This window comes from Euprymna scolopes, chromosome 30 (assembly GCF_053919585.1).
Source record: "Euprymna scolopes isolate OS-2025 chromosome 30, ASM5391958v1, whole genome shotgun sequence".
Taxonomy (NCBI): Eukaryota; Metazoa; Mollusca; class Cephalopoda; order Sepiida; family Sepiolidae; genus Euprymna; species Euprymna scolopes.
The window spans coordinates 3,181,736-3,201,287 of NC_136511.1; the positions used below are offsets into that span (position 1 = coordinate 3,181,736).

The 19,552-nt window shown below is 34.4% G+C and overlaps 1 pseudogene; it reads right to left on the reverse strand.

Moving 5' to 3' along the window:
- Nucleotides 1-18,145: 18,145 nt before the first annotated feature.
- On the reverse strand, nucleotides 18,146-18,300 carry LOC145255056 (U2 spliceosomal RNA; annotated as a pseudogene).
- Between the last annotated feature and the right edge of the window lie 1,252 nt (nucleotides 18,301-19,552).

Below are 19,552 nucleotides of genomic sequence, written 5' to 3' on the forward strand. Positions count from 1 at the left end.
CTACACGGTGCCCACAAAGTCTGGCTACATAATCTACACGGTGCCCACAAAATCTGGCTGCATAATCTACATGGTGCCCACAAAATCTGGCTGCATAATCTACACGGTGGCCACAAACTCTTGCTACATAATCTACACGGTGCCCACAAAATCTGGCTGCATAATCTTCACGGTGCCCACAAAGTCTGGCTGCATAATCTACACGGTGCCTACAAAATCTGGCTGCATAATCTACACGGTGCCTACAAAGTCTGGCTCCATAATCTACATGGTGCCCACAAAGTCTGGCTACATAATCTAGACGGTGCCCACAAAGTCTGGCTACATAATCTACACGGTACCCACAAAATCTGGCTACATAATCTACAAGGTGCCCACAAAATCTGGCTACATAATCTACACGGTGCCCACAAAATCTGGCTGCATAATCTACACGGTGCCCACAAAGTCTGGCTACATAATCTACACGGTGCCAACAAAATCTGGAGTCATAATCTACACGGTGGCCACAAAGTGTGGCTACATAATCTACACGGTGCCCACAAAGTCTGGCTGCATAATCTACACGGTGCCTACAAAGTCTGGCTGCATAATCTACACGGTGCCCATAAAGTCTGGTTACATAATCTACACGGTGCCCACAAAATCTGGCTACATAATCTACACGGTGCCCACAAAGTCTGGCTACATAATCTACACGGTGCCCAAAAAGTCTGGGTGCATAATCTACACGGTGCCCACAATGTCTGGGTGCATAATCTACACGGTGCCCACAAAGTCTGGCTGCATAATCTACACTGTGCCAATCAAGTCTGGCTGCATAATTTACACAGTTCCCACAAAATCTGGCTACATAATCTACACGGTGCCCACAAAGTCTGGCTACATAATCTACACGGTGCCCACAATGTCTGGCTGCATAATCTACACGGTGCCCACAAAGTCTGGCTACATAATCTTCATGGTTCCCATAAAGTCTGGCTACATAATCTACACGGTACCCACAAAATCTGGCTGCATAATCTACACGGTGCCCACAAAGTCTGACTGCATAATCTACACGGTGCCCAGAAAGTCTGGCTGCATAATCTACACGGTGCCCATTAAGTCTGGCTGCATAATCTACACGGTGCCCACAAAATCTGGCTGCATAATATAGCCACACTTTGTGGACACCCTGTATGTATATATATATATATATATATATATATATATATATATATTAAATTTATTTAAAGAAGCATTAATGGCTACGTATGTGCATACATGTTTCTGTAATCCCCCGCGTTGGTGGACTACGTCTTCAGGCCAAGAATTACCGTCGAAAACTGATCTTGTCGACGGTAATTCTTGGCCGTAAGACGTAGTCCCCCAACGCGGTTGATTACAGAAACATGTATGCACATATGTAGCCATTAATGTTTGTATAAATAAATTTAATATACCTGCTCTGTTCACTCATTGAGCACTCTTTTGGTAAACACATGTTGTTTCATTGGATGTATTTCTAGGAAACTAAACTCTACTGGCTATATATATATATATATATATATATATATATATATATATATATATGGCTACTTAATTTATCACATCAATTAATATATGAAAATATAATTTTATGCATAAATTTTCAGTATTTACTTCAGCAGTGCTCAATACATAGGTAGAGCTAGGTGGTAAGTTATAAAAATATATATAGCAATTGAGCTACACCAAATATTCCGCGTTTCATTCTCGGGAGAATTCGTCATAAGCCTTACGAATTCTCACGAGAATGAACCTCAGAATATTTTGTGTAGCTTAATTGGCATATATATTTTTATAACTTATTTTATATATGTATATCTGTGTGTGTGTGTGTGTGTGTGTGTGTGTGTAATTCATCACTACTTAGCAAATAATAACAATAAAGAATTACACATTTTCAATTTACATGTAAAGAAAAAATTGAATTATTGACATTCTTGCATTTCAGCCCGGCGTTGCCAGGGTGTTTGGATGTGTATGTTGAGCAAAAAAAAAAAAAAAAATCAAAAGCGGTCAATTTTTTTTAATTTGACCCCTATTATGACCCCTTAAAATGTATTGTTTTGGGCTCAAATCAGGTTATTAAGTTAGATCCATGCCCAAGGAACCCATGACTAAAGTTTCAAGTGTTTAGACTTAACATTGTCGGAGGAGTTTGGTAGAGTTCTTAAAGATTTAATCGTTAAACTTTGACCCCTTAACAGCAAAATTTCTGGCCGAATATCGATCAAAACGATGTTTCCAAAGCTCAGTACCTTGTATACCAAATTTCGAGTCTGTAGACTTAAAATTGACAGAGTTATTGCGTAGGGAAATGTACACACACACACACACACGCACACACACACGCACACACGCACACACATCGACACGTTCACTTTTATATATATACTAGCATTTCAGCCAGGCGTTGGCCGGATGTTTGGAGGTGTATGTTGAGCACAAAAAAAAAAAAGAAAAAAGCGGTAAATTTGTTTAAAATTTGACTCCTATTATGACCCCCTTAACATTTATTGTTTAAGGCTCAAATCAAGTCATTAATCTAGATCCATGTCCAAGAAGGGAAATGTACACAGACAGACAGACACACAGACACACAGATACACAGATACACAGACACGTTCACGTTTATAGATAGATAGATAGATAGATAGATAGATATATAGATAGATAGATAGATTACACATGTAGAAATCAAATGTCTGCAGATAGTTTGACAATTACAATTCATATTAATGTGTGGTTGAGGCCATTTTTTGCGTGAATGCTAAACATATTTGTCAAGTTAGTATTGAGATGATTTATTTCATGTTGTTTATATAGGTCTACTGCTAAAACAATTAAATGCCTGCATTTTTTTTCCATCGTCCCATGAATGATTTTAATTGTTAATGTGTTGCTGATTTCATTTCAATAACAAGTTCTGACATCAATTAAAAAAAACTCATTTATGTCCAATCTTACAAAACCTTTGATCTCGGGTTTTGCTATTCTCGTAAACTATGTTGCAACGACAGCGTATTTGCCACGATTCATTGCACTCTCTTTTAAATTGCCACCTGCTAACGATGACGTCGCAAAATCATTAAACTCTCTCCTATGTTGCTATTTACAAATGCCTCCCCACGGGACAGAGTTAGACACCAGGGTTGTTTTATTAACGGTGATAAAAGAAACTAAAAATTAAAATTGCCTAAGTTGTGAAGGATCTCTCTTCCACTGGGAGAGAACAAGAAATTCAAGTGCAGCATCTGAAGAACAGATGGTATTTATTTGCTCCCCCACCGAGCAAATTAGGCACAAGGCCGATTTTTAATGTGAGGAGTGAAGGGAGGGGGAAGGGAAAAAGGGGACCAGCTCCCGAGAGGTGGGAAATGGGAGCTGGTTAATGGTCAGGCATGTGGAGTTGCCCCCACATCTGGTCTTTGCTAGTCATAGCTAGTCATAGCTTGCAGCATCTGAAGAACAGATGGTATTTATTTGCTCCCCCACTGAGCAAATTAGGCACAAGGCCGTTTTTAATGTGAGGTAAAAACCAGCTCCCCTAAAAGGGGTCACTCTGGTTACCAAAAATAATAATTGTCCCAGTATAGAGGGTTTCCCCTCCATTGACTGGTACAAATTCTGCCGGAACAGATGGTGTTTATTTGCTCCCCCACCGAGCAAATTAGGCACAAGGCCGATTTTTAATGTGAGGAGTGAAGGGAGGGGGAAGGGAAAAAGGGGACCAGCTCCCGAGAGGTGGGAAATGGGAGCTGGTTAATGGTCAGGCATGTGGGGTTGCCCCCACATCTGGTCTTTGCTAGTCATAGCTTGCAGCATCTGAAGAACAGATGGTATTTATTTGCTCCCCCACTGAGCAAATTAGGCACAAGGCCGATTTTTAATGTGAGGAGTTAAGGGGAAATGGGGACCAACTCCCCGGGGAGTAAGGGAGCTGGATAGTGACAATTGGTATGAAGGGTTGCCCCTACATTGACCAAGGTCTTATATGTGGGGTCGCCCCCACATATGGTCTTTGCTTGCAGTATCTGCCGGAACAGATGGTATTTATTTGCTCCCCCACTGAGCAAATTAGGCACAAGGCCGTTTTTAATGTGAGGTAAAAACCAGCTCCCCTAAAAGGGGTCACTCTGGTTACCAAAAATAATAATTGTCCCAGTATAGAGGGTTTCCCCTCCATTGACCGGTACAAACCATCCCAAGTGCAGCATCTGCCGGAACAGATACTACACTTTGATCTTGGTCAGAAATGTTGCCACATGTTGACGCAAAAGAGGAAAAGAACGCTGTAAAACCTAACGTTTATGTTGTTACGACCACCACCAAACCGGAAGCGACGTTTTTAAAATAAACGCTAGACAATCTAAAGGAGAGGATAACTTTAAAAAATATCGGCGAAAAATATGATATCCCCCTGTAGAAAAGTGCCTAGTTGAAGGGGAAGATATTAATGTTTTTAGCTAATTTTTCGATATTTGTCGTATGGAAAGGTCGACCGTCAAAACGATACTGATCTTGGTAAAATCCGTCGCCTCTATTGAAAGTTTAAGGCAGACATTCAAACAGACATACATACATTTATATATTGGTAACTAAAAAATTTTCGACCCAAACTGATGAAAAAGCTTGCCCTATCTCTGAATCCCCTTTATGTAAAATCTCAAATATTTAGACCAGAAATTGTCTGAGTAATTTGGAAGAGGCCGCAGAGGTCAATTTTTTAAAATTTTGACCCCTATTATGACCCCTTAAAATTTATTGTTTTGGTCTCAAATAAAGTTATTAAGTTAGATCCGTGTCCAAGGAACATATATCTCAAATTTCAAGTGCATAGACCCAAAATTGTCGAAGGAGTTTGGTAGAGTTCTCAAAGGTCAAATCGTTGAACTTTGACCCCTTTAATCGCCAAATTTCTGGCCAAAAACCAATCACATCGAGTTTCCCAAATCTCAGTATCCTGTATAACAAATTTAGAGTCTCTAGACTAAAAATTGACAGAGTTACTGCGTAGGGAAATGTACACAGACACACACACACAGACACGTTCACTTTTATATATATATATATATATATATATATATATATATATATATATATATATAATTATTTACTACGAAAATTATTAAAAACCTACAGACGCTAGTAGTTCATCCCTTCATTCGGCTACCGTTAACCGCAAGAAATTCTGTTGAATTTTAAGCATTTATTTTATTTTTTACGTCTGTCAGAGAGATCCAATCATTACGTGATGATCTGCGCAAAAGAGTTAAATTGCACGACATTTTATTTCATCTAAAAGTGCTTGACGATAAGAAATAAGTTTCTTAAAGGGGCTGACATAATTATTTGCTATAATAATTATTAAATATCTGCAGACACTAGTGTTTCAACCTTTTGGGAATCATCACGATTAACACCAGTCGATAGATTCGAATCTGGCGATAGAAGCCATCTCTGGCTTCATTAGCAAAGGGCCAATCCATTCGGCTACCGTTAACGGCGAGAAATGCTGTTGAATTTAAAAAAATTTTTTTTTTTTAAATGTTTTTAACATATTTCAGAGTGATCTCTCTCCATCTCTCCCTCCCTCTCATATATATATATATATATATATATATATATATATATATATATATATATATATATATATGTATATATATATATATATATATATATATATATATATATATATATATACAGTCTTCTTATATTTAAATTTCTTTTAGAAAAATTATAATTTAAAAACGATATTATTTGAACAAGGAATGCAATTCAAAGTAATTTCCTTAATTCATATATTGAGCAATTCGTATTTGGCTGGGATCCCCTTATATAAAAATATTATCTCTCAAAAATATTTTGTAAAACTTATTCCACAAGATTCAATAATCTGTGATCCACTTAATCTAATTATTCTGATATATATATATATATATATATATATATATATATATATATATATATATATACGTTTTATTTTTTATTACCGTATCTTTCTGTTAAGTTACATTATTGTTATAGCTACTTGGCCGTTTTTTTGCCGTCTGTAGCATCCTCAGACTTTTGCAGAAATGGTCGCGAACATTTCTGTAAAAGTCTGAGGATGCTACAGACGGCCTAAAAAACGGCCAAGTAGCTGAAACAATAATGTAACTTAACAGAAAGATACGGTAATAAAAAATAAAACGCATATCTGCTCTACAACGGTATTGAGCACTTTCTTCAGTTTTTATTAATTACCATTTCCACTATATATATATATATATATATATATATATATATATATATATATGTTTAATGATAAAAGTTCAATTCTCTAGATTAAAATATATACAAATATATTTAAGTTAAGAATTCATTGTTTGAAACAAAGGATATATGGAGGAAAATTATATTTATTTCCTTAATCCATTGATTTTCAATAATGGCTCACATCATCAGAGGAAATGAATTATAATTAGCAAAATGTTCAGCTATGAATAAACAAATATATTGCTTTTCAGCTCATATATTGAAAATGTCATTTATCATACAACCTGGGCAGTCAAATATATATATATATATATATATATATATATATATATATATATATATATATATATATATATATATATATATATATATAAACTCCGGTGTTCATTAGAAAGTGCCCAATGACAATTATAGAGTACTTATAGTATAGTATATACAAATATTATTAGCTGCATATGTGCACACATGTTTCCATTGCAACCTCATTTTGAAAAGCCGCGCCTTAAGGCCAGACTTTTAAAAACGAATTTGCAGCATAAATATGTATGCACATATGGAGCCAGTAAGGTTTGTCTAACTAACTATATACTAAATATATGACTACATATAAGTAAAAATAATTATTAGTATATATAAATTGAAGGAGTTTAGAGATACTGATAAAATTAATTTAAAACCTAATATTCTTTTAAGATTTCAAGGACAAACTAAAAGATAATCTGAAACCTTGTGACATTGCTTTGAACTTCCGGGAAAATTCTGCATCTGTTATTTAGTCGGTTCTATATTTATCTTTATTGTTGTATAGAGACGCGTGCTGCTAATAAATACATATGGTATATAGAGATGGGAGATATTCAAAACAGTCATATGTTATATATAATGGATAAGAGATATCGTTCTTATAACATTCGTTATAAACGTATAAATTGTGTGTATGTCTGTTTAGCTAGAAGATATGATATCGACGTATAAACTGAGTTATGTTGTATCAGAACAGTTATCACACGGGTATATATTACAGTTCATATGTACATAAAGTATCATTTTTTTTTTTAGAAGAATAATATATATTTCAGACCTATCTTTATCCAAGAGTTCTTCTATCTTCACTGAGCCCCGTGATAAAACATGAAATGACCAACATCAACCAATGTAGACCTCTGTTCTTCCTTATTTTGTGAAATCACAAAACGATACTTTATATTAAGAATTTTTGTTATTCCAGTTGTCTCAAATGGTGTTCACAAAGAGTCTGGATTTTGTGCCTATATGCTTATTCTTCCCAGCGTCGCTTCCTGGCTAAAGTACGGTCTATTTACTCTCGACTGACTAAAATTCCCGACCTCTTGACCTCAGTTCCGGTGGCGTAACTAATTAAAAGACACGTCTCCTTAACGCGAACTTCTGTGTCACGTACGCCTGTTCACTGTTATTTTGTTTATATTTAACCTAGCTAAATTATATAAACATCTTCAGCTAAAACCCATTGCTACACTTTATTCCGTAAACAATAAATAACTTTAGGTTAATGAGCTAACAACATAATGATCGTGTATTTCTCCGCCTCTCTCTCTCTCTCTCTCTCTCTCTTTCTATCTATCTATCTATCTATAAATCTATCTCGTTTATCTGTCGGACCTCTTGTTTTATTGGCAATACCTTCCTTTGTTCCATCAGAGGTCAATATATGTGTATACGTCCGATATGGTATATTCTGTGTTCTCTGCTAACTCGATATTTGTATGGGTGTGCACTATCTCTATGGTCCTTTATCCAACATACATAACGCCCTATTTTTTTTTAAATGCATGCGTGAAATGAATACATATTTCACGTCTCTTATCAACCTACAGACAACACAACAATGACAAAATATTTAAATACCACATGGCTTCTACAATTTACAAGAAAAAATAAAGAAAGAATGCCTTCTCGCATTTCAATTAAGATAATACAACAGAATAAAATTATTAATTCTTTGTCCAATGTAATATAATGCATTTCGGTTGTTATTATTATTATTATTATTATTATTATTATTATTATTATTATTATTATTATTATATCAACAATTAACAATTGAGTAATATTCTCCTGAAGGTTAATGGTTCAATCCTCGGTGTGAGCGACCGAAAAAATACATTTGCGAATTACTTAGGACTTCTATCCAGTCATGGCTGACGGAACAAGAGCACGCTACCCCCGTGAATAAATAAAGAGTTCCGCTCGAAATTCCGTCCAAATTCCTTAGTTCTACAGAAACCTTCCCGAGTTCGACAAGATACACCTGAAGAAGGTCGGAGGTGACATCGACCGAAACGTTGTGAAAATTACACTCAGGATGAGAACAGTAGTCACATGAATAATAATACAAACCCAAAACTTAGTTATTAAAAGCAATCACTCCCCACCGCTTAAACCACTAGAATGGACCAACGTCATCTATGAGTTCAAATGTCCCTCGGGAGAATGTAACTTCTATAACAACAATTCAACTAGTAATTACGCCAGACATACGACCGCAACATTACCACACCGGCTTACCTGCAATAATGTTGAATCTAGTGCCATCTTCCAGCATCTACATAAAAAGAACATCACCGCCCCCTGAAATTTAAGAGAAATTCTAGTTACCAACACAAAAATACCACACTTATTTTTCTTTTCAGAGTCATAATATGCGTACATATTTTTTTCTTTTTTAGTTCCATAATTATTTAATGTATTATTGTGTCCATCGTCGGTTACCGCGTCGCAATTTAAAATTGTCATCGTGTAAATGACATTCGGTAATCTCATGCTTGTTTCTGCTCAAATATAGTCGTTTTTTAACTTCTTTCACTATTACATTAATCTATTAAAACGGAAAACCGCTACTATGACATTCATTAATTGGCCGAACAGCAGAGGATCGCAGTAATAGGGGAAAAAATGTGTTTTCTGAAACTTATAGACTTAAAAGTAACTAACTTCGTCATGGGGACTTCGTTCCTGTAAGTTTGAAAGCAAAAACATCAGAAAAATTTACCAAACAGTGATCCACCTAACGATGTTTGATCGTGTCAGAGTGGGTCTGAAAACGGAATCAAAGCTGGGTTAACTGCCCACTTCACGTAGACAATCTGAACAAACAAATAAAAGCACGTGTACCATCTTTGGTGCAAGTCATCAGTTGGATTAGGAGCGATATTACAAACTTTACGAATTGTTAAAATTATATGCTTAACCCTCGTTCTTCGCTTTCGTTGAGAGAATCCATATATATATATATATATATATACATATATATATATACACACACACACACACATATATATGTGTGTGTGTGTGACTTCACGTTATACCATTTTTAGAAGATGTAATCGCTCGATCGTCGAAAACAAGATTCAAGCAATCAAGCAAGCATATTTTATATATATAATTATACACTAGCAGTTCAGCCAGGCTTTCTACGGGCCTATGTACTATTTATAACATGTCCTTTGTATCGCCATATATATATATATATATATATATATATATATATATATATATATATAAGTGAAAGTGTCTCTGCGTCTGTGTATCTGTTTGTCTGCGTATCTGTGTGTCTGTGTGTCTGTGTACATTTCCCTACGCAATAACTCTGTCAATTTTTAGTCTACGGACTCGAACTTTGAGATACAGGTTATTGAGATTTGGGATAATCGATGTGATCGGTTCTTGGCCAGAAATTTGGCGATTAAGGGGTCAAAGTTCATCGAGTTGACCTTTGAGAACTCTACCAAACTCCTCCGACAATTGTGGGTCTACGCACTTTAAATTTTAGATATAAGTTTCTTGGAACTTGATTTGAGCCCAAAACAATAAATTGTAAGGGGTCATAATAGGGTCAAAGTTAAAAAAAATGACCTTTTTTTTGCTGCTCAGCATACACCTCCACACACCCGGGCAACGCCAGGCACACATGCTAGTATATATATATATATGTATATATATATATATATATATATATGTGTGTGTGTGTGTGTGTGTAATCTTTATTAGACGCCAGTCTATACCGTTACAGTCAGTCTGTGACTGATTTAATCATATATATATATATACTAGCTAAAGTACCCGTCGTTGACTGGATTCAAAAACCGCCTACAGAAAATGGACTCTGATTTATGGAAGTATGATAGGTTATGAAAAGGAAGTGTTGTAAAGAGATAGCTTCGAATTTGGGGGTATCAAGACCAAAGAAAAATATGATGAAAGTAAAAATAAAATAGATAAACCCCATAATGTATTATACCATGCCTGTTCACATTGAAACTCTTATCACAATATTCTGTGAATCTATGTTAAAAAACCTTGTTAAACTTTGTAACATATTTCCATTCTGTGGAGGTCAGACGCGAACGAACACCCCATACTTTTATCATACCATATTTCTTCAAACTGAAACATAATTATCAAAGTATACTTACGCAGATAGATATGAAAAGTCTATATTAAAGTTTGTGCATATTTCCATTCTATGGAAGCCAGGCGCGAAAATAGACCCTATAATTTTGATGAATCATCATTATATCAGATCAAACATACCCATTCCTGTGTCTCAATACATCTTCTATCATTATATGTGATCAGTTTTCTATAATAGTCAACCATATAGGAGTCTGTTCGTGACCAGACACACACACAACGTTCAGCTTTATATTATAAATATATATATATATATAAAATCAGTCACAGACCGACTGAATTCTCACCATACTATAGACTGGCGTCTAATTGAGATCGAAAGTACGATAATCAGGTTGCTAATCGATTATTCTAATCACTCAGCTACGGAGAAGCTGTTATTGGCAAGTGATGAATGCAAATCATTTTGTAAGCAAATGAAACAGTCTCTTTTAGTTGCCAGTGCTTTAAGAATGCAATCTTTAAGCATTGACAACTAAAAGATAGTGTTTTATTTACTTAGTAGATGACAATATAAATTAGTGCAGTGCTCAATCCAGGAAATTAATTAGCGTTTTTTTTTTTTTTGTATTTGTTTTTTTTTTGTTTTTTTTTGTTTTTCTGTTTGTTTTTGTTTTCTTTTTGTTTGGTTTTTTGTTTGTTTCTAATTATGTTTTAATTCAATTTTTACCCCAAACAAGGCACAGTGCCATTTTTATGTAGGGGACTGCTATGCAGGGCTTTAAACAGCAAAATGTAGGGGATAATATGTAAGGATTTAAGCAGCAAGATATCTGTTCACATTACACTTGAACTTCTGCATGTCAGTACAGTTGGGAAAGCAGGGACCCGGAAGGGAGTTTCAAAGTCTAGCAGTTCTGAGGAAGACACAATTAGAGTAGAAGATTTCTTACATCTATGAGTTTCTACTATGTTTTGCTGCTGGTTGGCAGACCTTAGTAGTTAGTTCAAATTAAATAATTACACAAAATACTGTTAGGCTGACATATATTCGGTGGGTTTCTAACAGTATTTTGTGTAATTATTTAGTTTGAACTCATTTTCCCAAACTTACCGTAGTCAACAGTGAGAATACCGCCATTTTGCCTTTTAAAATATACCGACAAACACTGTATGATTTTCGAACCGATTACCCGTTTTAAAGTGAATAAAAACACTAAATAACTTTTTCAGATAGGTAGAAGAGTAATTTCTTTTGCCGTTGATTAGATTATGTTTTTTTTTATATTTGACCACTTTTTCAATCTGTGTGTAAAATAAAACAATCCCAAAAAGCGTTTAAATTCCTTTGAATGTATGGTGAACTCATTTTGTGTGAATGTTAAATATATTTGTCAAGTCAGATTTTCTTTCATTCGTACTGAGATGATTTATTTCGTTTCGTTGTCCCACCAATCTTTACAATTGTTAATGTTTTGCTAATTTGATTTCAATAAACGATTCCGACATAAATTGCAAAAACTCATTCTGTCTAATTCTACAAAACCTTTCAAGTAAACTGTTGCTTTCCTCTTTAACTACGTTGCAACCACAACGGATTTGCCACGATTCATTGAACTCTTGCTTAACTTGCCACCTGTTTATGATGACGTCACAAAACGTAGTCTGACAAAGGATTGCTCGCCATAGCATTTTAATATATATGTTTTTTTGGGATGAGGATTGCTTATTCATATTATTTGGATTCATCGGACTACTATTCTCATCTTTAGTAGTATTTTCACAAAGTTTCGATCGATGTAACCCTCGACCTTCTTCAGGTGTATCTTGTCGAACTTGGGAATGTTCGTAATAATAATTAGTAATAAATAGTAATATTTACTGCTAGAAATAAAAATAGGTTTAAGTTTCCTAAAATTAGTACTAGAATTGCCCGCAAGGATCCGGTTAAAGTACTTGGGAAAAGCAACTGTAAAAGTGGTATTCTCCTGAAGTTTGAAGGTTCAATTCTCAGTGTGGGTGACCGAAAAATACAATTGCGAATTGTTTAGGATCTCTACCCAATCATGGCTGACAGAACAAGAGCATGCTACCCCGAGAAATAAATAAATGATTCCATTTGAAATTCAGTCCAAATTCCCGAGTTCGACAGAAACATTTCTAAGTTCGACAAAATACATATGAAGAAGTTCCAAGGTTACATCGACCGAAACGTTTTTAAAATGCGAGTCAAGATGAGAGCAGCTTCCAAATAATTAAAAACAATACGAGCATGGGTATGGCTATCACATTCTCTTTTATCTGAATTAAATTAATTTTTAATATTGAAGTTTTAAAGTTTTTTATGTTCTATCTCATTAAGCCAATATCCCGACTCTTAATGACGCCGGTGTAAAAAAAGGCTGAGAGGAGAAGAAAACTAACTACTGATGCCTTACGTATGATGCGAAAAGAAACTGGAATCTTAGAAAGATGTCGAACTCGTGACACAGACTTTAAAATTCCACCTGGCAAATATACCCGGTGAACCAAGTACAAGAAAGATTTAAACCATTGAACAATCCGGTCTTGACCAAATTACGCAGTCAATTTTTAGTCTAAAAATTTGAAATTTTACATAAAGTGCATTCAGACATAGGACAAGATTTTACTCGTTTTTCGCCGAGATTTTGGCTGCTAAGGGGTCAAAGTTAAAGAGATTTGATCTTTGCGGTCTTTAGCAAAGTATTCAGCCAATTTTTAGTCTAAACATTTGAAATTTTACATAAAGGGTATTCAGACATGCAGCAAGCTTTTTTGTCAGTTTTGGGCGAAAATGTGGCTTCAAAGATATCAAAGTTGAAAGAGTTGACATTTGCAGACTCTACCAAACTCCTCCGCCAATTTTGGGTCAAAACACTTGAAATTTTAGATGTAGGTTACGTGGACATGAGTCAAATTTTAATATATATATATATATATATATATATATATATATATATATATATATATATATATATGCGTGTGTGTGTGTGTGTGTGCACATAAAGTTATAAACAGTACCTAGGGCCGAGCAAAGCCGGGCTGAACTGTTAATAAATAAAAGCAAGTGCAATTTTTCTTTGGAACGATAGTTCAATTATCGACTTAATTAACATACTTGATTATTTCGTAATTAAACTTTCTTTCTAAGTATAAAGAGAACGTGAATGCGTACGAGACACTATCCTCGAGTGTCTAAGGCAGTCATTCCCGACGTGCACCCTTGGGCTTACTATACCAAAGACTCTAGGGCAATTTGAGAATGAGTTATTTTTTTCATTATTATTATTATTATTATTATTATTATTATTATTATTATTATTACATTAACAGTGGATTGTTTCATAGTGATAATAATGTACCAATAGAAAATATAACATCTACCGCTGCAGATTGTACCCCTGTTATGATGGGCAAGAAAAAAGGCTGCTTAAAATTGATGAAAGATGAGAATCCAGAAATGATTGTTGTGAACTGTGTTATTCATAGAGAGAACTTAGTGGCCAAAAATATTATCCTGTTCTTAATGAGGTACTACACTCAGTAATAAAATGTATCAATTCTACCAAAGCTAATGCAAAATGTGGGCGTCTCTTCAAGCAGTTTTGTGAAAATGAAGATGCAGACTATGTGAGACTTTTACTTCACACTGGGGTGAGGTGGCTCTCAAAGGGGAATTGCCTGAAAAGATTCATGGACCTATATAATGTTCTTAGTGACTTTTTAAGTGACAAGCCTGAAATGAAGCACCTGCAAACTATTGATGGTAAAGCATTTGTAAGTTATTTAACAGATATTTTTGAAAAACTGAATCTGTCAAATAAACAACTGCAAGGATCGAATAAAACTCTATTGGATGCAAATACAAAGATATTTGGCTTCGTTTCATTTATTGAGGTATGCAAAAAAAAAACATTTCTAACAAAATATTTGACCAGTTTCATTGGCCTAAAAAAATGTGAGGTGACTGATGCTGCTGTACTTGTCATTGTGGATCATCTGAAAATAATGGCCTCTGATTTTAAAGAACGATTTTCTGATTTAAAACAAATTGATTTTCCAACAATGGGTGTTGCGGCCAATGCTAGTGGATATATCTGATATTTCGATGCAGTACCAAGAAGAACTCTCGGAAATGCAAAATGATGAGTCAGTTAAAACTTTATTCAATATAAAAGGATGTGATGTCATGGCTTTGTGATGAGACAGAAACTAAATACCCACATTCAACCAACTTAGCAAGAAAATTGCTGTTACCCTTCCCATCTTCATATTTAGCTGAATGTGACTTTAGTGCTGTCAACGATTTATTACTGAAGAAAAGAAATCGACTAGATATCACTAGACTTGAGACTTAAGCTCACTAAATTAGAGCCTGACATAAAATCACTCTGTCGCAGACATGATGCTCAAGGATCTCACTAACAGACATTTTCATGTAAGCTAAATTTAATTTTTTTTTTATTATTATTATTATTCAATAATTAAAATGATAAAAGTATTATAAAATAATTTTTCATTTAAAAAATTTGATATTTTCGCATCTCAGTTCTCTATCATATGTTTTAAATTCAAAACTTTATTTAAATGTCCTTTCGTTATAAAATTTTTCTCTTTCATTGATGCCATGCTCTTTGGAACCTTGTTTAGATACGTTAATGGCCTTTTAAGCTTACTTAACTGAATAACAGAGGGATTTTTAATAACAAAAATTAAATATCACAAAGGGGAGGCATCAGGATTTTACAAGTGCCTAGGTGGGGCATGACCCAAAATAGGTTGGGAATCACCGGTCTAGGGTCTTTTCAAACATCAGCATCAACAAGTGTTTTATCACTCAATGAGGAACCCCTTCCTGGGCTTTAGCTATCTAACTCTGTCCCGAGTTATTCGCTTCCATGTGGGACCCATGTGGTGTATCAGGTCGTCACTCCATCTCATTCTTGGTCTTTCCTTTGGTCTCTTATGTTCACGAGGTTTTCATTCCATTGTCCTGATGGACCATCTGTTGTCATGTTGTCTGGCTACCTGCCTTGCCCATCTGTTTTTGGATGTTTTCACGGCAGTATTGATATCAATAACTCTTGTTTGTTGGCGGATCCAGATGTTTGTCTTTCTGTCTTGTAGAGTGATGTTAACATTATCCTCTCCATCTTTCTTTGTGCTACTGTTTAGATTTGGCGAGTTGTCAGGGCCAATGTTTCACCACCGTAGATCATGACAGGTAGAACATATTCATTAAAGATCTTCCCTTTGATTGACATATTTACTTTTCGGTTTGTCACGATATTCTTAACTTTCTCAAAATCTAGCCATCCTAATGCTACGCTTCTTATTATTTCAGGGAGTAGATTTCCATCTTTCGTAATTTTCTTTCTCAAGAAGATATAGCTTTTGACGTTTTCAATAGTATTTCCATTGAACAAGTTGAAAGCTATATCTACAAGCAAACGCTGACTAAATATTCCAAATCACATAGTATCCGCGATCCAAGATTTCCTCAGTATGGGCAATCACACTAGTTTTTACTAAAATTGTGCACCTTCTCCAAGTGATGTCACCTCAAGTAACAGCACCGAACTTGATACTCAACCAGACTAGATGAATTCTTGTCTTTGAATCCAGTAAGACTAATAGATCACAAGAAAGATATACTATAATTACAATAGAAAAATGCGAGCATAAAAAGCAATACTGTTAAACTTAAACATGGAAAAGTAAGGGATTAGTTGATAAAACTTGAAAAGCAAAGGACAAAATATTCCAGTAAAAAATATAATAAATTTATAAGTTAAAATATTGCAGCATTAAGATTTGATAACATAATGCCATTAATTGAATTAAAAAATGCACTTTTCTATTGTAATCCATGATTTTTCCAGACTTGTAATAAATTCACTTGTTCTTTGTTTAATTTCACTCTTATTTTTTGTCCCCATAAACTCATATGTAATAACGATGTACGACACTCATCTGCTTTCAATAAAATCCCCTACAATTATCTCCCTTTCATTATTTCATTATCTCTGTTTCACTTGTTGCTTCTTTTTTCACGACAGCTGTTAATTAGTAGCAACAGTAGTCGCTGAAGCGTTGTTGCTATGGAAACCAGTCACGAAAAGCGTCACTCGCCTCCTTACATATTTTTACGATTTTGAACACTATAAAATTTATCAAAACTTTTGTTTGACTGAACGAAAATTGAAAAAAAACACACACACACACAATATAGCTGAGAAGATGATCTATAAACTGTAATAATTGTTTGAAATTTGGTCGAAAAATGAGTGAGCGGTGAAGTTTTGAAGCAGTTATAAACGACTAAAACTACCACTTAACTATATATTCCAACATGGTTGGGTTTGAATGATATATTTAATTTTTCAATTGAGGAGAGGAAAAATATGTTTTCAACTTCGAACTTTAAGAGGAAAAGGAGAATGTAATGCAAAATTCGAATATTTATGCATCCCATATAAGAGATCAAATGTTAGACTCAGGATTGGTTGGTTGGTTGGTTGGTTGGTTATTTTTGTTTTACGGCATATCAACCCTTTTCGGGTTATTTAATGCCGAATCCAAAGATTTTGAAGAAATTATCTTTTTAATAGAATATATTTGTTGTTTTCACGTCAGTTTCTATTTAACCCATAGTTGGGACCCTAACACGTACTATCACTCCGGGTCAGAGTGGACCTGGTAGTAATGGTAATTAAAGGGTGGCTCCACACTCCCCAAAGCCCACAAGCTGGGGCCTCACCACTGGATATAGTTTAAGGTTATATCCAGGATCCCCATTGAGGGACTTTTACCCTCTGCAGGGGGGCAGTCGGCGTATTCTAATGCCCCGCCGACAGGGCCGTAGACTCAGGAAGTTGGTCCCTTGATTCCTGAGAACTTTGACAAGTAAAATGAAAAAGAAAATGTAACGAAATTTATCGTTGTATATGTTTAGGTCAGATTAACGTACATTCACAGTAAGTTTCTTTCTCAAAATATGTTTTTACTCTTAAAAACAACTTTATAAAGTTGTTTTTAAGAGTAAAAAATTATTTGAAAAATAGTTTTAGACAAATTTTATGTCGAAGAAAATAGATTTTAGAAAAAAAATTGAATGTACAGGCATAAATCAGCGCTCCTACAAAACAGGGACGAGATTTCGTAGTCGATAAATGGAGTTTTCAGATAAAAAGAAGGCCGATAGCAATTAGTCGTGTGCTCTCGTGTAATGAATGAATGCGTGAATGTAGGATTGACATGAAATTCTTAAAGATAAACTAAAATGACCGAAAAATGGGCTGAAATGACTTAAATAAATAAAAAGTAAATAACTTAGAATGACTTTAATGAACTTAAGGATGAATTGAATGACCTTAAGAATGACTTGAAAAATAAATGGAATTCTTCAAAAACAACTTGAATGATCTGGAGAATGACTTGAATGGCTTTGAGGCTAACTTGTAAAGTGGGTGATCATTTTACATTAAATTAATACAGAAAAGTGATCCCCCACTTTATATCACAAAGTTACAAACATAAGTACAGCATGTAGTAAGAAAATATACTACACTTTGATCTTGGCCAAAAGGCCAAGAAAAGGGTATTTATTTGCTCCCCTAACAAGCAAATAAGGCACAAGGTCGATTTTTAATGTGAGGAGTGAAGGGGAAATGGGGACTAACTCCCCGGGGAGTAAGGGAGCTGGATAGTGACAAGTGGTATGAAGGGTTGGTATTTATTTGCTCTCCCACTGAGCAAATTAGGCACAAGGCCGATTTTTAATGTGAGGAGTGAAAGGGGAAATGGGGACCAACTCCCCGTGGAGTAGGGGAGCTGGATAGTGACAAGTGGTATGAAGGGTTGGTATTTATTTGCTCTAAAACCAAAACAAAATAACATCTATATATATTTGGATATTTATATATGTACATATTTATATATATATATATATATATATATATATATATATGTATATATATATATTATTATTATTATTATTATTAGTATTTAACTATATTATTTTCCTCAATTTCTGGAAACGAAAACAAAAAAAAAACACACGTAAAATATGCAAATATTTTCGCAAACTTAAAATTACACTTGTTGAGGATGATCTATCGATTTTAGCTTCTCTAGTAATTTAAAATCAATAAGTATTTGTTATTTTATCATTATTAGCAGCAATGGAAGATTTAGCTTTAAAGAAATAAAATAAAAAAGAAAATTAAAAGAATCATTTTGGAATCGGAAAATAAGCACTAATTTTTCCGATACCGATTCTTATACCCCCAAATTAGTCGATTTTTCAGATTCCTGATTCTGATTAATCGTCACAACACGAATATTTATATATATATATATATATATATATATATATATATATATATATATATATATATATATATATATTTATATATATATATTTATATATATATATTTATATATATAAATATATATATATCTTCTATCTTCTTCTTCTATCTATCTATCTTTATATATAAATAAAATGAACTCATTTTTTCCCGTCGGATTTTGACCTTGATAGGATTAAAAATCAAGATATTTCATGCAAATATAATATGCACAAACGGCAGAACAATATCTGAGGTGTGTTATAGGCTTATTATTTCTCAAATTCCTCGATAATCTTAGATTTCTATACTTTTTCTGCTGAGAAGTCACGGCCAAAATCGGTTAAGATCAATGGAAGTGGAAAAATATTTTCTCTCTAATAAATTCCTCCTCCCCCTGCCACCACTTAAAACCGTTTGAGGATCGTTCACAAGGAACAGTTGCGAAGAGAACACCGGTTTAGCTTCGTAGTTCTTTTATGTGAAGTTATTTAAAATCACTA